Source organism: Notechis scutatus, chromosome 1 (genome assembly GCF_049901735.1).
Source record: "Notechis scutatus isolate UNSWTSFEM ecotype Mainland chromosome 1, rNotScu1.2, whole genome shotgun sequence".
NCBI lineage: Eukaryota > Metazoa > Chordata > Lepidosauria > Squamata > Elapidae > Notechis > Notechis scutatus.
The window spans coordinates 47,332,436-47,358,578 of NC_142009.1; the positions used below are offsets into that span (position 1 = coordinate 47,332,436).

At 37.0% G+C, this 26,143-nt stretch overlaps 2 long non-coding RNA genes across 2 annotated transcripts in view; one reads left to right on the plus strand and one right to left on the minus strand.

Moving 5' to 3' along the window:
- LOC148132785 (uncharacterized) overlaps nucleotides 1–7,666 on the plus strand; it is a 40,336-nt gene extending 32,670 nt beyond the window's left edge. The window contains exon 2 of the long non-coding RNA XR_015749215.1: nucleotides 7,600–7,666. This is a non-coding gene — a long non-coding RNA (uncharacterized LOC148132785). The remainder of the gene's footprint in view (nucleotides 1–7,599) is intronic.
- LOC148132784 (uncharacterized) overlaps nucleotides 1–26,143 on the minus strand; it is a 190,138-nt gene that overhangs the window by 102,314 nt on the left and 61,681 nt on the right. The window contains exon 2 of the long non-coding RNA XR_015749213.1: nucleotides 10,270–10,378. This is a non-coding gene — a long non-coding RNA (uncharacterized LOC148132784). The remainder of the gene's footprint in view (nucleotides 1–10,269; nucleotides 10,379–26,143) is intronic.

Genomic DNA, 26,143 nt, shown 5'->3' on the forward strand with positions numbered 1-26,143 from the left:
TGCTGAAAAAAATCCCCCTCGGCTTATACTCGAGTCAGATTCCCTCTGAAAAAAAAATGGTGTGGAGTCGCGGCCTCCGGCGGCAGCGACTCCCAACAGCCCAGCCGGGAAAGGAAAGGCAAAAGCGCTTTGCCTTTCCCTTCCGAGCGGCGGGACTGGGGCGCTCCGGCAGCAGCGACTCCCAACAGCAAAGGCAAAAAGCGCTTTGCCTTTCCCTTCCCAGCGGCGGGACTGGGGCGCGCCGGCGGTAGTGACTCCTGACTCAGGGGCCTCCGAGGGAGGGGAAGAGAGTGACTCCTGCCTCCCGCTGTCATCATCATCTTCTTCTTTTGGGTTAGTGAATCAATTAAACCTTTCATGATAGTGAGATCGTTTCCCAAATTAATTATTTTTATTTTTGAAATTTACCAGTAGCTGCTGCATTTCCCACCCTCGGCTTATACTCGAGTCAATAAGTTTTCCCAGTTTTTTTGTGTAAAATTAGGTGCCTCGGCTTATATTCGGGTCGACTTATACGGTATATAAAATAGAGGCCCCCTTTAGTATCTTTTTTTAAAAAAATATACATAAATATATATATATATACTTTTTCTTTCTTTTTAGGCTTTTTTTAGGGGGAAAGAAGGGGGAGTGGTTCTAAGAAATTTTGCAACACTGCCAACTAGAGGCTTGAAAATATTTTATTTGAAGTTGAGAGCTGGGGAAAAAAAATTCTTCTCAAGGCTACTGGAAGCGATAAGATAGAGGGAAGAGCACTGGAGGATGTTTATACAGGTGCTCTTTGGGACTTCTATTATCAATTGAATATTTGAAGCTTGGCCTTGAAATTTGTGGAGAAGCCAAATAAGAGACTTGGATAAATAAAAGGCAGTGTGTGCTTTTATTTTTTATTAACTGTTTTATCCCTCCCCTCCAACCCCACAGTATTTTATAATATTGGTATACTTATTTTTTATTTTACCTCATTTTTATTTATTTTTTAAAGGGGAAGCCTCAGAATATTTGTTTTTCATTTTTATTTTTTTTATTGGGATATTTGCCTCTTTATCTCTACTTTTGACTTATTTTTATGGCTATTTTCCATTTTTTTTGAGGTCTTTTAATTGGATTAAGGTGGGAAGAACCTGAAGAACTCCTTTTTTTTTCTTTTTCTTTGCTTATTATTTTTCAATATTGTTGGGTTTTATTTTGTCTTTTTTTCTCTTTATTTTTAATTTTTACTTTTGAATTATAATTGAGTATTTCACAACTGGATTAAGGTCTTGAAGAACCTGAAGAATTTCTCTTTTCTAATTTTGGGCTTTTTACTTTTTACTTTTTACTGTTTTTTTTTTTTTGGTGTTTTCCTTTTTCCTAATTGGATTACAATTGGTTACCTTATTAATTGGATTAAAAGAGCCGGAAGACTCTGAGCTACGGAATGAGTAAGAAAATTTTACCTTTGGGCATATCAACTTCTGCTCCTGTCTCCCCATCATCTGGAGGACGACTTTCAACAATGGCGAAGCAAGATAAAGCACAAGTGGATTTAACGACGGTTATGCAAGGAATACATGAACTAAAAATGAGTATGGAACAAAGAATGGAGAGTATTGACCAAAGAATTGGGAAGATTGATGAAAAATTTGAAAATGTTCAACAAATGATGGTGAAACATGATGAGAGAATCCAAAAAATAGAAGAGAAAGACAAGCAAAGAGATGACACAATTGGAAATATTGATAGCAGATTAACAACGGTTGAACAAGAAAAAAGTGGGATGTTGAAGTGGGAGATGGACAGGTCAGAATTTTACCTTAGATTCCAAAATATTGAGGAAGAAAAAGGACAAAATTTGGCTGCAGTAATGATTGAAATCTTGGCTGGAGCCTTGGAAATAACAGAGGAAAAGATGATGGATGGAGTAGATGAGATATATCGAGTCTTCACAAGATATGCGATGAGGAACCAATTACCAAGAGAGGTTCATGTCAGATTCACCAAAAAAACTATTAAAACCCAAATATTACAAGTGGCAAGAGAGAAGGTGTTGAAATACAAAGACAAAGAGATTGTGGTCTTAAAACAAGTACCCAGAAAAGTGAGAGAGATTAGAAGAGAATATCGATTTTTGACCAAAATACTATTGAAAAAAGAGGTGAACTATAGATGGCTGATTCCAGAAGGATTAATGTTTATATGGCAAGAACAGAGACACAGAATTGATTCAATTGAGAAAGCAGAAATATTCTACAAGGAATTTTTCCGAAAGAAGAGAAATGGAGATAGAAAAAGAGAACATTTTAACTGAATTTGAAGAGGACCAAATGGGAATGGGAAAAGAAGAAGGCACAATAGGTGGACAAGTGGAGACCAAAGAACAACGTGAAGTAAGATCCACGAGACCTGTTAGACCTAAATATAAAGCATAACCATGGAGGAAAAAAACCTGATTTCCATGAATATAAATGGACTGAATTCAGCTGCCAAAAGAAGAAAAACTTTTCACAAATTAGAGAAGCTAAAATTTGATATAATTTGCCTACAAGAAGTACACATTAAAAAACAACACGAACAATTACTGGCACGATCAAAATTAGGGAAAATATTTACTTCTCTGACTCACTGTAAGAAAAGAGGAGTGGTTTTGTACATTAAAGAAACCATTCCAGCAAAACTGATTTATACTGATGAAGACGGAAGAGTATTAATGGTTGAAATAGTGGATAATAATACAAAAACACTCTTGGTTGCAATTTATGCCCCGAATGATAAACAAGAAGAATTCTATAAAAAATTACACATGAAAATAATTGAACTGGACTATGCTAATATACTTATGATGGGAGATTTCAATGGAATTGTAGACAATAAACTGGACTATACAGCAAAAACAACACGACAAAATAGGAAGACTCTCCCTAAATCCTTTTTTAAAATGACAGATGAATTAAACTTAAAAGATATATGGAGAGAAAGAAATGCTAAAATTCAACAATATACTTTTTATTCCAATAGACATTTATCATGGTCCAGAATAGATATGATTTGGACATCAACAGAATTATTATCCAATATTCAAGAAATAAATATTGAAACAAGTACATGGGCAGACCACAATCCAATGACAATTAAATGGAAAGGACAAAAAAGAAGATCTAGATGGACATTAAACAATACTATTTTAAAGGAAAAAAACTTTACACAATGGATGGAAAAAGAATTGGCCTTCTTCTTTAATGAAAACAAAAAAGAAGATACTTCAATACAGAATGTTTGGGATACAATGAAGGCATATGCAAGAGGATTAATAATAGACTATACAAAGAGACATTAGAAAGAGGCAAATGATTAAAGCTCTAGAAGATGACCATAAAAAACTGGAAAAAGAATTACAGAAAATGCAGAAAAAGATATTAAACTTAAAATGGATATAATCAAACATAAAATGGATCAAGTAGAGAAAGAAGAACTGGCACAAAAAATTAGAAGTGCTAAACAGAACTATTTTGAAGATGCAAATAGGCCAGGTAGATGGTTAGCATATAAATTGAGAAAAGAGAAAGAATCAAGGAAAATATTACAGTTAATAGATGATCAAGGTCAAATTTGTTATGGTAATAAAGAGAAAAAGGCAATCATTCGAGACTTTTATGGACAATTATATAAACAGGAGGATCTTGATGAGGAAAAAATAAAACAGTATTTACAAAATGCTAACCTACCTAAGATACCTGATGAAACTGGGAAAATGTTAGAAAGTGCTATAACAATGATGGAACTAACCGAAGCACTTAACAGACAGAACAATGGAAAAGCACCAGGACCAGATGGTCTCCCGGCAGAATTTTATAAAACATTACAAGAATCGTTGAGCACTTCACTGTTAGAAGTCATGAATGAAGTTATGATAAACAAGAAAATACCTAAAACATGGTCAGAAGCTTATATTACATTTATCCCAAAAGAAGGGGTTGACCCATTACAAATTAAGAACTATAGACCTATTTCCTTATTGAATGCAGATTATAAAATCTTTGCTTCAATCTTGGCAGAGAGGCTTAAAAAATACTTAAACAACTTTATTCACTCTGATCAGAATGGTTTTTTACCAAAGAGACAAATTAAAGACAATATGAGGGTAATCCTGGACACATTGGAATATTACGAGGCGCACCCTGAAAAACAAATGGCTTTGATATTCTTAGATGCCCAAAAGGCATTCAATAATGTGAATTGGAGATTTATGTTATTATTATTGGAACAGATGGGCTTTGCTAGAAAATTTATCCAAGCAATAGAAGCCATATATTATAAGCAAACGGCAAAAGTAATGATAGATGGAGAATTTACAGATTCTATTAATATTAAAAAAGGTACAAGACAAGGATGCCCATTATCTCCTTTGTTATTTATATTGACCTTGGAAGTGTTAAATAGAAATATTAGAGAGGATACAAACATAAAAGGAATGAAAGTTAAAAAGGAAGAATTTAAATTGCAAGCCTTTGCAGACGACTTGGTTTTTATTTTGGAAGATCCTCTAGAGACAGCTTTAAAACTATTGGAAAAGATAGAGATGTATGGTGAGATGGCTGGCTTGAAAATAAATAAAGACAAAACAAAGATTCTGACAAAGAACATGTTGTTAAGACAAAGAGAAGAGCTGGCAGACCTATTGAAAATTCAAGTTACTGAACAAAGTTAAATATTTGGGGATATATTTGACGTCAAGATGTACTACACTGAAAGAGAATAACTATATTAAACTTAAACAGCAGATAGCATCTGATGTGAAAAAATGGGAAAACCTACAATTGTCATTGATAGGTAGAATTTCAACAATTAAGATGAATATTTTACCCAGAATTTTATATTTGTTCCAAACAATACCAATTAGGTTAGGTAAGGATTACTTTGAAGAATTAAATAAAATTGTGTTGAAGTATATATGGCAAGGTAAGAAAGCGAGAATAAAATTAAAACTCTTACAGGATGCTAGAATTAGAGGAGGATTTGGCCTTCCTAATTAGGAGTTGTATTATCAAACTGCAAACTTAATGTGGGCTAAAGAATGGATAACATTAAGAAAGACTAGATTGTTGGCATTAGAAGGACATGATTTATTATTGGGTTGGCATGCTTTTTTATGGTATAAGGGAACTAAATTACAGGGTTACTTTAGAAGGCATTACATACGGGAATCGTTATGGTTGAATTGGGAGAAAATTAAGAAACAATGTTATTTGAAAATCCCAGTTTGGTTATCAACTATTGAAGCTTTTTCTTATCCTATAACCTATAAGAAGGAACAAACAGTTAGATATGGGGAATTACTAGATGAAAAGGGCGAACTTAAAATGATGCAAAATTTAGAAGAACAAGGCATAAAGATGAATTGGTTTTCATATGCGCAAATACATTCAAGGTATCTTAAAGATTCTAAAATGGAAGGATTTTATGATAAATTGACTGATTTAGATAGGATTTTGACAGGTACTGATGAAAAAGTGATCAAAAAATTATATAATTATTTGTTGGAAATTAAATTAGAGGAAGAACAAGTTAAAGAAACAATGATTGCTTGGGGGAAGAATTTTGGATATGGGATTGATTTAGAAAAATGGCAAAAATTGTGGTCTCAAAATTACAAAATGACAATGTCAACAGCATATAAAGAAAATTTGTATAAGATGTTTTATAGGTGGCACTTTCCCCCGACAAGAATTGCAAGAATGTTCAAGAACAAATCTGAAAAATGCTGGAAATGTCATCAGATTCCTGGCTCATATTACCATATGTGGTGGACTTGTGAGGAGGCCAGGAAATACTGGATTAGAATTCGCATATGGTTGGAAAAAATGACAAAGAAGCATATAGATTTGAAACCAGAGATTTTTTTGTTGGGAATCTTACCTGATACATATAATAAAAACTTAAAATATTTGATTGTAAATGTAGTAACAGCGGCTAGGATTGTATTTGCTAAAAATTGGAAGAGTGAGAAAATACCATTAGAGGAAGAAATTATTAAGAAAATACTGGAATGTGCTGAAATGAGTAGATTGACATTTGAAATTAGAGAACAAGAAGATAAACAATTTTATGAAGTTTGGGATCTTTTTTACCAATGGTTAGATAATACAATATAATAATAGAATATTTAGAAACCTAGGAAATAACGAATATACATTTTTTTTTTTGGTTTTGATAACATCTTTAGAATGTTTTATTAAGATAGACTTGGTATGATTTTATGATCTGTTATAAAATAAATTAACTAAATTATAGTTATCTCGCTTAAGTATGAATTGGTAAAATTATAGTCAAATGATTGTTTAATAATTATATAATTGTTGATTGATAATATGAGTTATTATGTAACATAATTATTATGATGACTATGAAATGGATGCACAAAAAGGAGTGGTAAACCAACCGATATACTGTCTGTAAATTTATGAAGAACGATGATGTTTTTATGTTATGTTTTATGTTTTATGTGTTTTTTGTTTGTTGTTAAAATCAATAAAACTTTTATCAAAAAAAAAAAAAAAAGAAGAAGAAGAAGCCACCGCAGCGGAAGCAACACAAAAATCAGCAGCCACCATGCGACAAATGAATAAATTGATAAAGAAAACTCTGAAAGACACTAGCCAAACTCAAAATAAGAAACCAGAGGGAGCTCAAAAGCTCACCACCACGACACACCACAAGGACATCGAATCTCTATCAGAAACCGATGAGGAAGAAGAAGAGGTAAATCAACTCCGGTCGGAGAAAGGTAGACGGGAGCGAAGGGAAAGGAAGTCAGAATTCCATTGTGCCGGGTGCGGAGGGGACCATCCATGTTCCGAATGCTGTTTTTTTGATGCTATTGCAGGTATTGTGAACGGCAGGGACACATAGCTAGGGCATGCCGAAACAGAAATAACTGTAGCCCTAGACAAAGATGGAATACCACCCCCCAGGGAGAGAGAAAGGCAAACAGGGAGCCGTTGGAGTCAAGAAAGCATAAACAAGTGGTGGAAGGAAGCCAATAGAAAAGAGGAAACACATCAAACAATAACCATAGGACACTCAAGCTCAATCAATGCGAAAAAGGTCCATGTGCAAGTCACCATAGAAGGTCAGCCATGCAAGATGGAGGTGGATTCCGGCTCGTATTTATCAATGGTATAGTGGAATACCCTCAAAAGTCTAATACCCGATATAAAAAAGAGAGAACTAGAAATACAAAAACTCACACTAAAAGACTACCAGGGAAACAGAATTCCTGTAGTAGGAACCGGATATTTCAAAATTAAATTCAAAAAATACACGAAAGTCCTTCCACTAACCATAGTCGACCGGGATCACCCCAGTCTACTGGGACTCGAATGGTTTGCACCATTAGGAATTGGAGTAACTGGAATAAACAACATCACTGAGACAGACTGGGAAGAGAACCTGATGAAAGAATTCCAGGGTGTCTTCAACGGAGAACTGGGCAAGTACCAAGGGTCTCCTATCTCGTTTAATTTGAATCCAAATGTAGCCCCAATAAGGTTAAAGGCGAGGCAAGTTCATTTTGCGTTAAAACTGAAAATTGATGAACAATTAGATAAACTTATCACACAGGGGGTATTAGAACCAATAGACCACGCAAAGTGGGAAACCCCAATTGTTACTCCTATTAAACCAGATGGGTCCGTACGTATCTGCGGAGACTACAAGGCCACCCTCAACCATGCGCTACAATAAAGCGCATACCCAGTGCCGGTGGTACAGCACCTATTACATTCTTTGGGAGGAGGTAGAATCTTCGCAAAATTGGACCTTGCGCAAGCCTACCAACAATTGCCAGTTGACCCAGAAACAGCAGAAGCACAAACAATTGTGACTCACAGGGGGGCATTCAAATGCAACAGACTGCAATTTGGAGTTAGCATGGCCCCAGGGGTATTCCAGAGCTTAATGGAACGCCTTTTGCAAGGAATCAAGGGGGTGGTACCATACTTCGACGACGTATTGGTATCAGCCAGGGACAAAGAACAATTGAAAGACCGCCTGAGGGAGGTCTTACAAAAATTTAAAGAGGCGGGACTTAAAGTTAAAAAAGAGAAGTGCCATTTAGCCACCGATAAGGTTGAGTTCCTGGGATACCTCATAGACAAAGAAGGGATCCACCCCACTGAAAACAAAATCAGAGCAATAAAGGAAGCTCCCAGACCCAAAAATAAAACAGATTTATAAGCCTTTTGGGGACTTTTTACAATGTATTTTTGCCACAGAAAGCAACGATAGTGGAACCACTACACAGGTTGCTTGATAAGAAAGCTACCTGGACCTGGGGGCGACGAGAAGAAACCGCATTCCAGGGAATCAAAGACTTACTTACATACAATACAGCGAAACCCTGCCACTAACATTAACCTGCGATGCGTCACCATTTGGCATCGGGACCATACTCAGCCACATATTACCCGATGGAAAAGAAGCACCGATCACATTCTATTCAAAAACTCTATCAAAGACGGAGCGGAATTACAGCCAATTAGATAGAGAAGCATTGGCCGCAATAACAGGAGTCAAACGGTTCCACGAGTACATCTATGGCAGAAATTTTTCACTTGTCATAGATCATAAACCTCTTTTAGGAATCCTCGCAGGGAACAAAGCCACACCTAACATACTGTCACCACGGATGACGAGATGGTCCGAATTGCTCGCTGCATACAACTACAACTTAATCTACCAACCAGGAAAGAACATAACACACGTTGATGCCCTGAGCCGTTCGCCCCTACCTGAGTTAGAAGAGAATCCTGCACCAATCACATCAACCCTGCAAATCGAGACATTGGCAAACCTACCCATAACAGCAACAGACATTGCGAGGGAAACCGCGAGAGACAGAAACCTGGCGCAGATTTTAAATTGGGTAGGTAAAGGGTGGCCAGAGACCGCAAGTGACGAGACTGTTAAACCGTTCCGGAATAGACAAACGGAACTATCTATCTTAAAAGGATGTGTACTATGGGGGAATAGGGTGATCATACTGGACAGATTGAAGGAACAAATACTTGAATTACTGCATGAGGGTCACCCAGGTATCGTCAGAATGAAGTCCCTGGCTAGGAGTTATGTATGGTGGCCAGGGATGGATAAGGATATTGGGGAATGGGTAGCAACATGCAAACGATGCCAAGAATCTAGACCTGCACCCCCTTCTGCACCTGTACTCGACTGGAAAACACCTAGGGGGCCATGGTCTAGGATACACATTGATTTTGCAGGACCAACTAAAGGACACACATTCTTAATAGTGGTAGATGCTTACTCAAATTGGCTAGAGGTAAGTGTTATGTACTCAACCACGACAGAAGCTGTTATTAGACAACTAAGGAAACTGTTTACAACACATGGATTGCCGGATTTAGTTGTATCTGACAATGGACCGCAATTCACGGCACTAACATTTGAATGGTTCCTAGCTGAACAAGGGATAAGACACACACTAACAGCGCCGGGTCAGCCGGCTATGAACGGATGGGCAGAACGCATGGTCCGTTATACTAAGGAAACAGTACACAAATTGGGAAATGGAGATATACAGGAAAAGATATATAAGCTACTAAGTATACAACACATTACACCAAACACCACAACAAATAAAAGCCCAGCAGAACTATTAATGGGAAGAAAACTAAGATCTAACCTAGACAGACTACATCCCACATATAGCCCTGAAAAGCCAACAGACTCCTCCAGTAAGTGCCGCACATTCAAAACAGGGGACCTAGTCTATGCAAAAAACCTCATGGGGGAACCATTGTGGATACCGGCAACAATAACCCAAATAATAGGACCCTGGTCATACAGAGTAGAGACAGAAGACGGAAAGAGCTGGAGGAGACACATAGACCAACTCAGATTAGCCCCGATCAGAAATCGCAATCACGTACCTGAAACCACAGAAGGAGAAGATAACTTCGGAAGACTGGAGCAGGCTTCGGAAAACCATCACGAAGCCACTTCTGGCGGGAGCGGCCGAGCCGACTCAACCAGCCCAGAAAGGCCAGGTGGGAGCGGCATGGCTGGCTCTACCTTCCAGGAGGTTCCGCAGAAGAGGACGGGAGAAACAGCAAACCCATCCGAACAGTCCGGAGACAAAACCACAACTGAATTGCGCAGGTCCAGTCGAACCCATAAGAGCCCCACCTATTTGCGTGACTACGTAACATAGGGAAGGCCTGATTGGTTGGACTGGACCACATGGGGAGGGGTGTTATATATTTGCATACTCACCTTGGATTGGTCAGTCCTGATGGCGGGAAATTTGAAGAGCCGTCATTGGCCGCGAGTCGCGAGCAGCCCGCTATAAAGAAGGCTGCCACAGTTCCGCAGTTGTTCAGTTCTAGAGGAAATAAAGAGAACAAAGGATCGACTGGGTCTCGATTCGTTATTTCCCACAATGCAACACTCTGGATTTTTGTAGCCATGATTTGATAATTCTTGGAGTATTCTTGGTTAGCAGTTAACTGTGTAGACCCTAAAATAGTACTGCTTTTATTTGTTATTTCTCTTATTTAAACAGAGATGCTCTTTATGGAGATTGGACTTTATAGAGATTTTTAAAATCTTTTATTTTAAAATGTCTGTAGGGCAAACATGAAAATCCAATTTCCCAGAGTTATTATCTTTTTCATGGTTATTGGTTACTATCTGTAAAAAATTGAGGATGATTGACATGTATTTACACAATTCTTCTAGAATGCTCCGTTAATACTCCAAGATGAGTAATGTTAATTGTGATTCATCTTTCTGACCTTTCCTGGTTGGAACAGCATGAGCTGCAGAAACCAGCAGGTGAAACTGTTCACAGCAAATAATTCTCCTCTGCTAATAATATCCACAGCTGAAGTATATATCAAAGACCAAGCAACAGAGGGTTAGTACAAAGAAATCCTACAAACTTCAATGGAATGTTTCTGTATGGTTGCACAGCTGGTAAGGCATCACCAACAAGAACATGTTGTTACATTCCATCAGGAATTCATGATTAAATCCAGGGAGTTCTTCCTTTCCCATCAGTGCTAAAAGATAATAATACCTTTGCAAATGACTACATTTTATTTCTGTCTTCCTAAGAAATGATGGGGCTATGTGTATAGTGTGGTGTGTTTTAATGACTAACTTTCTTATTGCAGAAGAAGTGTGATAAGCATGTTGGGGGACAGGGATTCTTAGTTAATAGATGCATCAAGACAACTGCAGGTTTAACTCATCTGAAGAAGTTTGTTTCTTATTTTGTTTAAAAAAATAAAGAACTACACCATTAATTTACTTCTTCTCTGATACTTAAGGGATGCTGGCTAATATGTACCTGTCAGCATCACACAACCAAGGAGAACTACCTGTTTTGTGGATGCAAGGGACTTCTCAGTTGTAACCCACTAGCTTTGAAATGCCCATCCCTTGGAGGTCAACCTTATTTACCTTTTCTCAGGTGGTGAAGACTAAGCTTGGTCATTTGTGCCCCTGGTAAGAACTGTAAATTTATTTGTTCTATGATTTATTCTTTTCATTCTTGGATTTGGAATTTACTAGCATCCAGAACCTATTGTCCCTTCAATCCCACTGTGTTAATACCACTTGTGCGTTACTTGTATTATGGAATTCTCTGAATATAATATTTTGAATGAATGAATGAATGAATGAATGAATGAATGAATGAATGAATGAATGTGAGTGAGTGAGTGAAACAGAAAAGAAACAATTATGGGGAATGTAAAATTTAAAACTTAGTTGTCCCTGCAGTCTCCTCCATCCCTCATTACTCAGCTGATGTTTTAGCAAAAAAAGGAGAGCTATTATGGGACAATTTTTCCGTCACACAATTGTTTGCTTCCTTACTAAATTGTTTGCTCATAGCTTAGCTAAGCAAGATGGGAATGAGTGAAAATTCAGAAGGGAGATTTAACTATTTCTCCATGATCTCTACATACTAAGGTGTTATTTGAGCAGTCTAGAACATCAGAGCACTATAGGAAATAGGCTAGCTCAAGGTTCGTAAATCAGATGAATTCCACAAGCAGGCAGTCTCCAGAGACATTGTGATATAGTGGTTAAGATGGTACTCAGACTAAAGTCCCCCATTAGCCTTCAAATGTGATTGAATCACCTTGGGTAATCCATTTATGACATCACTGATGTTGCCTAGTTTGGGTAATGAACTGTCCATAACAGGGGTGTCAAACTCGTGTCATCACGGCATTGTCAAGTGATGTATTACAACTTGTTTCCTCTTTGCTAAACTGGGCATGGCCAGAGCATGATACATCCGGCATGTGGGCCATGAGTTTGATGCCCCTGGTCTACAAGAAAACCATGCTCAGAGAATACCAAGGACTCTTCATTTCAACCCTGAGCTACCAATATTTTCCTCCTACTCATTTATTCTCAGTCTAATCTTGTTGGGGAAATCGCAGAAGGAAGTATTGCATATGCTACTGGAAATCTTGGAGGAAATGAGGACATAGATCTACTAAAAAATAAACTAGCAAATACATGCTTATAAACTTTGAAGAAGGTTAATGTTAGCCTATCCCACCACATATCAAGATAGGCTTCATTAAACCTCCCCCCAAATATCTATTACATTGAGTTCAATATAAAAAAAGCTATTTTAATATTTATTTTACCACTAGTTTTCACTAAAATGTGGGGAACTATGGGTTTGTGAAAGAAGAGCTGTATATTCTGAGCATTTTCAGTGTTGGGACAGACTCTGCATCAGATTAAGCTTCACAATCAGTGGAATTGACTCCCATATAAGTGTTTAAAACTAAGTTGTATTCATGATCATTTCCAGCATGATTTAAACTTACAAATGTTCTTTAGGAGAACATTGTCTGCATTCACAGGTTCATCACCAAGCATTTGGATTAGAAAATACAGATGGAGGTAAACTCACTTGTCCCAGATTCACTAGCAGTTCAATCACGGTGTGCTTGTGCTTCATTTGTTTGACAAAATGGCCTGTTGAGACTGAAGCACAAAAGGAAATGCGAGGGTTGCATGCAGCGTTTAGAGATGTGAAGATACTCGGGAGTTTCCTGGAGCCATTATCTCCCATCTGTCTAAATCTTATGAGAAATAAACCAAGAGTTTACTCATGTTGGGAACAGGAGATAATTATGAGAAAAAGCTAAATCCAAAGAGAAAAAAAAAGTGTGTTGACACATAAGCTCCTTTAAGAATCTGTGGACATTTTTTCGGGCACTTTGCCATTTAACTTTCTATAATGGGGATTATAGTTAACAATTCTAGCAAAGCAGCAGCAACAACAAAAATATTGGTGCTGAAAGATGCTTCATGACAAGATCTTGCTTGTTTTTGCTCCAATTAATGACAACATGCTTGGGGTTTTAAACCAATAAATTGGCACACAGTCAACATCTTATATGGAACACATAAATCGAGCTGATAATTAGCAGATTTGTTTCTCTCCATAGCATAGAAATGTTCCCATTGAGGTTGATAGGCTCAAGACAGTGGCATAACTAGCATACTGGAACAGGGAGTGGATCAATTTTTTTAACACTCCCTTCTTTGCTGTGAGCCAGTTTGGTATAGTGATAAAGTCATCAGACCATAAACCAAGAGATTGCAAGTTTTAGTCTGTATTAAAACTATATTAAAATATCCCATTCTTTGTCCTACAAATATATGCCTCTAATGTAGTTTTAGGTGCAGTGCTCATCCAAAATCATAAAGGGATGGACCACTCCTTCCTCCTCTCAAGGGAGCAAAGATACAGTAAAACTGGTAAAGAGACCTGTGCAGTAAAATGGGAATAGATGTTCTGCAGGGATATCTATGGGGTTGGAAATTCTCTCATCCTCTCATCAACCACTCACTTGACTGAAACAAATGAAGGATACCAATTCATGTCTGACCAATAGTATTTGACACTACAACCATATTAAATATATCAATTTAATATTGAACATCAAGCTATACAGCAACACTTCATTGCTAACGCTTCATATCATTGTACTGTAAAAACAATGAGATTGCAATAACTTAGCCAATTTGATCTAGTGGTTAAGGCCCAGGCAAAAACTCAGAAGATCATGAGTTCAAATCCTGCCTTAGCCACGAAAGCCAACTGGGTGACTTTGGGTCAGTAATTCTCTCTCAGTCCAACCCACCTCACAGGGTGGATGTTCTGGGGAAAATGGGAGGAGGAAAGTGTGTACCAGTAGAGCATAGTGTATAGATAATTGTAACAGGATAATTGGAAATGGAGTAATATAATATATTGAATAACACAGTGTAGAGAATAGTATAATCATTCTCACAGTCATAGTAATCTCTCTAATCCTTATAGGAAGTTATAAGGAAGCCTCCTCTCTAGAATTCAATACTTTTATGTTTCTCTTGAGTTTGGATCAATCCAAATGGAAAGGGTTTTAAAAACTATATGACACTAATATCTCCTGCATGCAACTTCTAAAAAGTTCTCATGATGAAATGCAAGAAAACAGTTAACCGAGAAGAACTTCTTACATGGAAGCGGAGTCAGAAAGCTAAGAAAAAGAGAGAGATGTGAAGCAGAAAGGCAGTTGATAGATGACGCCACAACATCTTGCATATCTGAGGCAGCTTAAAGTCATTTAGCTTCTGAGCACTAAATTCATGTTCATAGCAATTAATAGGCACTGTAGGGTTGTGCCATGAAGTGACAGAAAGAGAGCTAGTTCATGGAATCTCCCTTTGCCTGCCAAATCCTTTGGGCAATTTGGAGAGAGACTAGCTAAATCTGGATTGTCTGTCAAAACTATCCAGATCAACAATACTACTATGATTGAGAGATGGTTTTCCCGACAGCCGGTGACATTTATGAAAGGGTCAGGAGGGCAACCCAAGGAAATGAGAAGGCTGCCTGAAAGTTAGAATGGATCACTGGCAGTGAGAAGAGTGAAACCTGTATTGGTCTAGTTTCCTGCTACCTGTCACAGGTGTGAGCTAGACAAAGAGCCAAAATAAAAGAGTAAGCCAGAGGGGGAAAGGGAAGGAGAGAAATCACTAAGGAAATGAAAAGAGAGATATTGGTAGATCTTGTGGAAAAATAAACTATCATTCTACATCACTGAAACAAAAGCACCTTGTAACTATACTATATTTTCAGTTGTTAAATGTATAGATGAATTTTACAAACCTTTTGGCCAATCAGTGTAGCACAACAAGCTCCTAATAAACTGGAGGATCATTTTTAAAATAAACAAAATTAACATAACATTAATTCAATTGCATTTTTTCGGTTTTAAGCAGGAGGTGTCAGAAAAGTGATAACTGGTTTGTGGAGGGATAACTGGTTTGTGGAGGCCAAGCGTTCATAGCAATGTCGCTTTTTGGTCTACCTACCAACAGGATGTTTCCTTGTATTATTTTTCCTTCCTTAACAGCTTTCAAACTCTACAGTTTTCCAAACTTTAATAAAACTGTAAGACAATACATCATAAAGGAACTCCTTTCTCCATAGGTCTTTTTTTCAGAACAGGAAGTCTGAGTAGTTGGAATTGTAAAAAGTGAAGTGGGGCAGGGGGCAGGTCAGGCAGCAAGTGACATACCATGATGTCCTCAAGAAAATGACATAAATTAATTTTCATGAGTTTTATGTAAATGGAAAATTTCTTAGTTTGTGCAATGTCTCCATGTTATATGTGACATCATGTCTTCTACTGGATGCTAGCAATGGAGAGTTGTGCATAAAAAAAAAAATGCTGCCACTTGCTTTCACAACAGTAAAATAAAAAACATTACCCAATACAAACAGTGCCTAAAGCATTCCGAGAATGATTTAAATGCCTCTTTTTGCAAAATAAGATTTTGGTTAAATTGGAGGCAGATATTGCTATTGGGAACTATTTAAGGAACTATATAAGAAAATCCATGTGACCTTAGGAACTCCATGGAAACAACATCAATGAAGTGTATGAAAAACATACACTTGAACCAATAAGAAAATAGGCACAGTTTCTTCCTTTATTGTCCAAACGTAACTTAGAAAGTATTTCTGGGTCTTATGATATATGTCTGATAGGATTTCTGCCTATATTTTCCAAAGGTTATCATTGTAGCTTATCATAGTCTGTGAACATTAATAGCCCAAAATTCAGAAATTGTCATTCTGAAAAAAATTAATTTATTCCCCTGATTCCTAGCAATGGGTTGTGGTTTGAAAGTATATGCACATAAATAGAAACCACTGAAATTTTAGTTTAAGTACAGAAGCAAATAAATTGGGAGTGATCCCATAGCCCTCCCCAATACTTTCCCACTATGTACAGTCTATATATTTGTAAAAATACAAAGAAACAAAAACTCAAACACTAACAAAAGTGCAATAAGTTTCAAGTAGTATCTTCCTTCACAAAACAAGCCTGGATAAAAGTTATGTCCATGGAATAGCTCATTATTCACGAAAGTGAAGAAAAGGTGATTACTTTCTGTCTCTCTGCAAATACATTACAGAATGAAGAGGTGTTGACATAAAGTATGGGAACATTGCAAAAGTAATGGAGGGATAAGTATTTTCTAGAGAAACCTGTTTGGGACCATTTAGCAATAAATGAAAGCAATTGTTTTAAATAATAAGGGGAATTCCTGGATGACAGAGTATTTTAGTATGTCAGCCAAGTTTAAACACACTTAAGCGCTTTGTGAAGTAATAATAATACAGCATGATAGCATCAAGCGACATTAAAGCATTTAGAAGCTGGCTTATATGGAGACTTCAAGCTACAAGAAAAAAATAGACAAGCAGGCAGAAAGCAACAGCCAAACTGAAATTTTGGGAAAATGCTGTAGATGTAGAACATCAGCTATTTTTCAGGAGTTTCTGAAAAGCTGATAATAACTTGAATCAAGAGGCAGTCTCACACCATGGTTTAGCCAGATCTCTTTAACTAACATAGCTTTAAAACTATATAATAAGGGGAACAGGCACCTTTAGGCTTGAACCAGGTCCTCTAGTTCTATGGGGGACTTCCCCATCGGGTCTCCTCTCTGCCACCCCCAACACCTTCACTATAAGCTGTTGTTTTTTTCCCCTTTCCATACCACCTTCTGGGGAATCAGGAGAAGTTTGAAGGGGAAATCCTCACCACACCCTGGCTCTGGCAAAATGTAAAAAGGGAAACAAAAGGGAAAACAAAGAAAGACTTTGGGAGTCTCTAGCTCAGCCAAGTTGAGGTGGGTGGTAAGATTTCAGTCAATTTCAGAATTAAAACAAAAATCAACTTACAATGGAAAACTACAAAAAATGTATTTCACCCTGTATGTATAGGCTTTTTAATGCACCTTTCTATTCCCTCCCCTGCATTTTTTCCAAGTTATCAGGCTTGGAATCCCATGTGTATAGTTGAAGTATCAACAACTACATACCAGAGCATAGGAGCAACAGACCAGAAGTATCAATAGGCTTGGAAGAGATGGCTGTGGATGGATGGATGGATGGATGGATGGATGGATGGATGGATGGATGGATGGATGGATGGATGGATGGATGCCTTTAGAAGAAAACATTCCAAAGGAGCAATCCCTTTGTGGGAATAATGCAGCCAAAATATTCTGTCCAAATCTTGAGGCAAAAGAGAGATGAGAAAATGGAAGATAATGATGTAAAGTGGAAATGGTGTGTAACCTCTACACTACAATAATTTAATGAAGGCCCACATATTTCACATATGACAGTATTCTCAGAGATACCTTAAACTTTCTTCTCTCTCCTGCTTGATTTAGCTGTGAAACCTGGGTCCTCAGTTTATAATGTGCTCTGGTATCTTTCATGATTAAAGTTCTATGACAGCCACAAAGCTGCATAGCAACTGTAACCATGACTTAGTCATCCCGAAATATTCTCGCCATGGTTCTGAAATTTTCCAGACTTTGTTGTTGTCAAGGGTGTGTGGAATTTCCATTTATTTGTGTGTGTGTGTGTGTGTGTGTGTGTGAGAGAGAGAGAGAGAGAGAGAGAGAGAGAGAGAGAGACTACGAAAAGGAAAGAGAGAGACCTTGTTCCTTTCAAATTCATCTTTTGCAAGTTCACATGAGTAGATTACAAGGTTCCTAGTCAAATGACTCTAACTGGTAAATTAGAGTTTTAAGGCATTTTGGTTCTTCTTAGAGACATTAAGACTTCACTATAGTCTTCAAATAGGTACTTAATTTGATATAATGCTTTATCCTGACCACCTAGGCATTTGTGCAATAAAAACAATTCTGGGGCCAGACCATCTTTTAGGTTGCTTTATTTATTGCTTTGTTTAAAAATGAATTATTTTTTAAACTTTGTTGCCCTTTAATGAACTACTTTTAACTTCTTTGAGAGAAAAACTAATATAGAAGTAAATCAATAGTCATCATCAAACTGGCTCTGGAGATTTGAATGCAAAATGCAAAAAACAAACATTGCTGTCACAGCTGGAGTCACAGTTGTTCATCTCAGGTCAGAATCTCTTTCACAGTGAGATGAGTGGCATATAAATTTAATAAATGAGCTAATCTTTACTTCTAACACTAGCAAAAGAAAAATGATTATTTCTTCTTGTCTCCATCTCAGGGCCTAAAAGCAATGAAGAAGTTTGCATTAAAGAACTCAGGGAGGAAGAGATATCCAAAAGCAGCCAGCCTATTTTATCCAAAGAAAAGGCTGACTTGAAGTCTGAAGAGGTTTTCCTTCCTTCTTCAGGATTTTTATCTCTGTTTTGCATGTTTTCTTTCCACTGGGGAAAAAATATGAGTAAAAGTTCCAAGAGTGACATATAATTCAAAATTCAGAAGAGATTCTGAGGTTCCAAATCTTTCCTGCTTCTTCTTTTTGCCAGCAGTCAAATTCCACTGTCAGAGCACTAAGTGGGTGGATGGGTAATTTTCAGCCCAGACCTCCTCCACCAAGCTGAAGATCTCTGCTTCTAGTGGTGGAGATAAAACACCCTATGGCATCTTCCCAAGGACCATAGAAAGATAGCTCAGACAATTTACATATATTCAGAAGTCACCGGCAAAAAGGAACATAAAGCAGTTACGAATCAAGATTCATTTTAATCTACTTTATGGTGGGCTGTTAAATCACCTGGCTAACATCTGTGAAATCTGAAACCATGGAGAAGTTCAGGAACTTTGGTATGTTCTCTTTCTTCCATTTTGCCTCTTACTATTTCCCCTGAAATTGTTTCATGTCTGCCAGAACCTATGACACCACAGTAAGGAAATGTCTACAATATTGGACAAATAGGAACCAGCTGTTCTTTGTCAAGCTTAATGACTGAAAACCATGATGGAAAAACTGTGAGAAAATATTTGAGAGATAAGGACACCGGTTTGGGTGGAAATAGCATATGGGTGGATTCACACAGTGTATTGATTGTGTGAGCAGTCAAGATGTGAGAAAGCTCTACATCAACTGTCACAGACTCATGCATCATATGTCATATCTTCTCATCAGAACTGTTGAGCCATGTGGCAGAATAAAGTCTAAAAAAAAGTCTAAAAAAAGATTTGTAGGAATATGTGCTTGAAAAGCAGAGATTCTTTGAGATTTCAACCAAATGAAATATAATGGACTCTTCAGATGAAGGCACAGTGTCATTATTCATACAAGGTAAGTCCCAAGGTAGGTCCCCATGGAGTGGAAGCATGCAACTGTGAGGTAGGAGTGTCTCACCTGGCAGCCTATGGACTACATGGAGAGTTTGTCCTTGTCCAAAATGTATGCCCTAAAGTATTGTCTTAATCACTTCTGTAGATATTTTAGAATGTAACAACATAAAGTTAGACACAACAAGGAGATAATAGAAACTAACAGTTTTTTTTTGTTTCTTACTATTATTTACTGCATCCTATAACCAAACCAGTGGCACTGGAATCCAGAGATCACACCCCAGTACTAGTCACTGGTGCCTTTGTCTTCTGAAGTTGATATATGATTCAAACTTCCATAAATAACATGGAAGTTTAACTTAGTTATGAAATACACACCAGTGTGTAGTGTTTGCTATCATACGCAGCACAATATAACAGTTGCTACCTTTGATATGATAAGATGGAGGTTGTCTATTGGTTTCAGCTCCAAGCTTGGCAATTTGGCTGCAAACATTTTGTCACCATTCAAGGAGACATTGACAATGCGTTTTGAATTGTGCTCATCTATCAAAACACATGTCTTTAAATAGCTTTTTATGAGATGCAAGTTAGTCTGAATGTTGTTTGTTCAGATATTTCTGAGTAATTTCTGATGGAGCTCATTTGGAGCGCTTCCCGAAGGAAATATAATGTTGCTCTTACAGGCAGGTGCTGTGAAAAGCAGGGTAAGATGGTTGCCTCGAGTGGTCACAGTTGTGTTGTACCTCCGGACAGCAGCATTCATCCTTCTGAGCTATTGTTTCTACTGAAGAACAAAGCTGTTTGTTCAAGATGCTGATGTTCCCATCAGCAGTGTAAAGGTGAATTGGAAAATTGAGTGGCCATTTTGTTCAATCTGTGTATGTGAAATGGGATAGGTTTGTACATACTCTCTTGTCCTTCAGCAATGTCGGAAGAATATCTTAGATCAATTTCGATTAAGGATTATGGGAGAGTGGGAGATAAAAACATGTGACCCATGAAATCTATAAGTACTGGAAACCCATAGAATTCTTCTAACAGCCCTCATAAAATACATTTTCCAATGTATTGGGGGGGACATAGTAGGGAGAGTTTAAATAAGTGATGTGTTTGCCAGTGTTATAAATTTTTTTTTCACATGTTCTCTTTTCCTTCAGCCATCACACTTCCAATTGCCAGGGCTCTATTAGAAATAGTGTTGGACAATTGTGCTGGGAAAGATTGCAATCCAACAAAGGGATAGATGAAATGGGTTTAAGATTGCTCACCTCCTCTGATCATGGATTACATGTTGGTGGAAAGGCAGGGATATCTGCAGGGTTTGGTCAAAAATATCAAGATGATGGCCATGATTGAAGATAGACTGTTTTTTATGTGTAATATCATCTTGTCTTTTTTTTTTTAAACCATAGCTGCAGCCACCCCAGGAAAGGGTATAGTTAAGGAAGGATATGGTAGTGCAGTGCTGAAGCTAGAGAAATTATTTTCTTTTTAAAGTGTCCTTGTGCTCTGCCAGAAATTATGTTCAGAATCACCTGCTTTTTTCTTTCTTTCTTCTTCTTCAGAAGAACTTTTTGTTTGCTTTGTTTAAGGAAGAAGTGATTTGCACATTTATTTAACAAAATGCATTTTTGCCCATAAATGACCAAATAATTCTCTGCAAGACTGTTGGTACATACAATGTGTAATGAACTTGGTGTTGCTTAGATGCAAAACATGCTTTTATCTTATTCTTACTTCTTTCCTCTTCATTTTTCTTCAGTGCTAAAAGTAATATTTTGCAATGAATTAAGCAGCAACAGAACTTGACAATACCTCATTTCAAGCCCGTTGTGGATGTGACCCTATTCACAGCAGATGTATGAAGGAAGGGGTGCAGAATTCCTTTTTGAAGGCATATTTCGAACACTTCTGACTTAAGAATTAAAAAATGTCAGATATGATCAAATTATTCTACAATTCAGTGAGACAGGGTGTCTACCAGGAAGCTGTTCATCAGGAAGCTCCCATGATCACAATCTTCCCTATTGTGGGAAAATGTAAAGTAATATGACCTAGCTGTTATCAAAGGCATTTGGTTAGGCATTATGCATGAACAAACTTTGGAGTGTAGCAAAAATTATTTCTTCTTGGTTGTGTGTGTGTGTGTGTGTGTGTTGCTTTTTATTGCTATTGTTTTTCTTCATTCTTCTTTTTGAACTTTTAAAAAGCCCCCTCCTATATATATATATAATATTTATATTATACATATAAATATATAATAAATATAAATACACACACACACACACATAAATATAAATATATATAAGAAAGTTTGTCTCCCAGAGCTTTAAAGCTGTCAGAGACCACTGTCCTGCTTCTTGCAAGGAGCAACTGTCTGGAACCTTCTATGTGGTCTCAAGTCCTCTCTTTGTCTGGAGAAGAATTATTGAAGAGCCAATCTGCTCACTGACTCTTCTTATTGCCATGGTCATTGGATCTACTTTTTAGAGGGATCTCTTCAGTCCACCATTTCTATCCCAGAACTCCAAACTTTGGTGTAGTGTGACCTTAAAAATTGTTTGCTTTCCCCCCCTTATCAGCCAATAGACTTTATCTATTTCCTAATTCCAGCAATCAGCTTCAATTCAGCCCCTTCAAAACTATGATAGCTGTCCTTCCAATTGCAGTTCCTTTGATAAGCTTCATGCAGCAAGTATGGAAAGGAATTTGTGGGCAAACTTTTTAAAAATTAGTCAAGAGATATATGGATGAATAAGCACTAGCCTTCTCTTACAAACATGCAATCAACCATACTGGCCAGTTTGAAGACTGGCTAAGATGCATTCCAGGAACCCCAAATTTTACTTCACCTGACAATGTTCTCCTTCTTTTTCTCCCAAGGGAGAAAGTACTTTGTAATTTATTTACTTGCAATAATTTACAAGTATTTTGCCAGGCTCCCCACACACATCTCACCAAGAATAACAGTGATTGCTTGCCCTTCACCCTGCTCATTGCCACCCTTGCTCTCAACATTCACCAGTCAACAACATTCACCAGTCAACAACAGTAAAAAAAAAAAAAAAGGTTACCCCTCTGTCTCCTCTCTCCTTAAATAAGAGTTTAAATATGGTGAGAATAACATTGCAACGATGCCTAAAATCTGGATTCTTTTAAGAAGAGATTCTCAAATTGTGCAATACCAGAGCAGCCTAAAATGGTGAAATTTTGTGGCTCCTCTCACAAATAAAACAAAACAATAACTAAAAAAATATTAATAGTAGATCTGCTGTGATCAGCAGCTGGTTTCAACAAATGGTTTGAACCTATCTTGCTGCAGGCTTTGTTGCCTATGTGCTCAGGCAAAGCAGAAGTAAGATTTTACAGTGCTCCTGATTTGCCTAGGCAAGCTTTTTTTTTTTTTTTTTTTAAGATAACTCTGATTTTTTTTTTCTTATTAAGTTGTTTGTGACTTCTTAGGGATGCAATCCCCTCAAAGTATCTTTGGAACTCTCAGAATCTCTTTTAAGTATAGAGAAAATCAAGATGATAAATGCAACTGCCATTTTGCTCAGTAGCACATGCAAACTCTTCTCTAAGAGGTTGGATGTTGTCCGCGACATGGTAATTAGTGTACGTTGATATTTAGCCTAAGACCAATCAAAACTTTTATTATATAACAAATGTCTTGATGTCTAAATCTTAAAATGTTGTTTGGCAAGCCACATTTTATATCTGAAAGTCTGGTGCAATTTTTTTTTTTACTAGATTGACATTTCCATACTATTTTTCTTGTTGTTTAAGTAGATAATAGAGTTTAAATTTTTTGAATATAAACTGGATGGATGCAAAGCAATGGTGCCCTCCAATGGTTACTATGGTGCTTTGCAAGTTTTGATATTCAATTTTGAGAAAAATATTTATTTATTTATTTATTTGACATCTGTTTTCATGGTATTTCCCAGGGAATGGAATGGTTCATATTAAATTTTAGCTTAAAAACTGATTGGGGCAGAGAACCTAACATATATATTTTCTAAAACTCATTCTGAGATCGTATACATTGTCCTGGAGACAGGCTGATTTAAGGCTCTGCTTAGAGATGCTTTCAAACGTAGGCTTGATGTTCATAATGTTTATCTTAATATTTGTGCTTTCACAGCTTGGACTTTAATTCATAGCAAAATAAATACATTCACTCTGTCCTTTCTGATTCTTGTTTGGTCTCCAACTCTGCTCTGTTCTAATCCTAATTTCTCAGATCCTTTTCTGGCCTCTGCTAGTATTGTGTTTAAGCTACCTGCAGTCTCACAATATCACCAGGGAGTGTCATCATGCCCAGAAATTTTATGATATCCAGAAAAGAAAAGAAAAAGAGAAAAGAAAAGAAAAACTGAAATCATATGAGATCCCATAAGACAAAATTGAAATCATGAAAGATTTTCTTCATTCACAAAAGTTCACAATATTTGGGTCATTTGATTCTTTTAAAAATTAATACAAAGAAAAGGGCACTGACAATGAATGCAGTGACTCCTCGAGTCACGGTTGTCAATCTTTGATTTAATATAACTTGCTTTCCATCTAGTACCTAGCATCTCAGAAGAAAGTAGAATGGATAATAGTGGAAATAGTGGACAATGTGCTAAAATAAGCAAATATTTATGAAAGATAAAAATATTCTTCCAGAGGAATGTTCTATGAATGTTTATGAAGAATATTGCATGATCTGTTCATCTCTTTCACACACAAACACACACACACACTCATTCCTAGACATCATATTAGGAATAAATCCTATTTTGTTGTTATTAGCTCCACAGCTAAGCTGTTATTTTATTTGCTTATTCGTTATGTTTGTATGCCTTCCCTCTCACTGATATAGTTACTCTGGGAGACTTACAATATAAGAAAAGGAAAAAATTAATACAAAGCAATTAAAATTGCTTTGAGAACAAATAATAATACCTGGAACCCGAAAGTATTGGCAACCTCTGGGATAAGGATGGGAAAAAGATGGAGCATTTGAATGATATTGAACATGGGATAGTGAGGGATTAGAAACAATAGTAAATATCAGAAATGATTCATACCAGTAAATTCTAACACATTGCTTAAATTTATCACATTTCCAAATTCTCTGAAAGCATATGAAAAGCACTTGTTGAAGGCTTAGTATATTACAGAATAGAATTCATGAGAGTGGGGTCCATCCTTATCCCAGGAGGCAGGCTGTTTCCCAGGTGAGGAACCCAAATATTTATATTTTTATCACTTATATTTTTGTACGCTTCCATATTAGGAATAAATCCTATTTTGTTGTTATTAGCTCCACAGCTAAGCTGTTATTTTATTTGCTTATTCGTTATGTTTTTATGCCTTCCCTCTCAGTGATATAGTTACTCTGGGAGACTTACAATATAATAAAAGGGAAAAATTAATACAAAGCAATTAAAATTAGGAGAATTAAATACAATAGAAAAGCTGAAAACTAAGATAATGGGCAGCCTGGGGATTTAATCCATCATCAATCCCTAATGTAGCAGGCCCCCCATTGGGGTCCAATGGCATAGCCAAGTTTTCAGGCTCTTCTGTAAGTCCAGCGTGTGGGAGAGATAATAGTTTGGTTATCTTCACTATTCAAGTCGTTGTATCTGGACTGGTTGATTGACTGCTGATACATCTTCTGACAAGTACATCATGCTGTTTCCATGCAGGCTCTCCAGCTTCTCATTGATTCCACGATGCAGCCAAGTTCTGATCAGTTATCGTGTCTTGTTGATGAGCTGCCTCAGAAACCTTTTATTTGGCATTGACTTTACATCTCCTTTTGTTGATATTTTATGCAGTTTTTTCCCCCTGTTCCTATCTATTGACATTGTTTTTGCTCTTCATATTATCTGGTTTACTCTTTCAGCTATTCCCATTCTCTCATGCCTATTCATTTTCTTTTTCTACACTAAAATAGGTGCATATATAAGATGCACAAGTGTATATAAACATCCACAACCACTGTCACAATAGCCTCTAACAATTCTGAAGTTACTGCATATGGGAACATATGGGGAGGTATACAAGACTCACCAGTTTGGAAACAAAATGTTCTAAACAGATGGATCAGTGGTGGGATTCAAAAAATTTTACTACCGATTCTGTGGACGTGGCTTGGTGGGCGTGGCAGGGGAAGGATACTGTAAAATCTCCAGTCAGGTATTTGCTGGTTCTCTGAACTACTCAAAATTTCCACTATCGGTTCTCCAGAACTGGTCAGAACCTGCTGAATACCACCTCTGAGATGGATGATGCTCTCAGTTGCAGTTATAAGTTAAGGACTATCTTATAATTTATCTGTATTTATAACCTATCTGTATTTTGGAAACAGTTTGGTAGTTATTGGAAGAAAGTCTTATGAAATGGAAGTGGTTTGGAGTATTCTGTGGCAGTGTAGCTTAACAAGAGTGTTTTATTTGGAACACCAATTTAACGTGGTCTAGAAGAGGAATGGAATTTCTAGTATTCTCTGGAA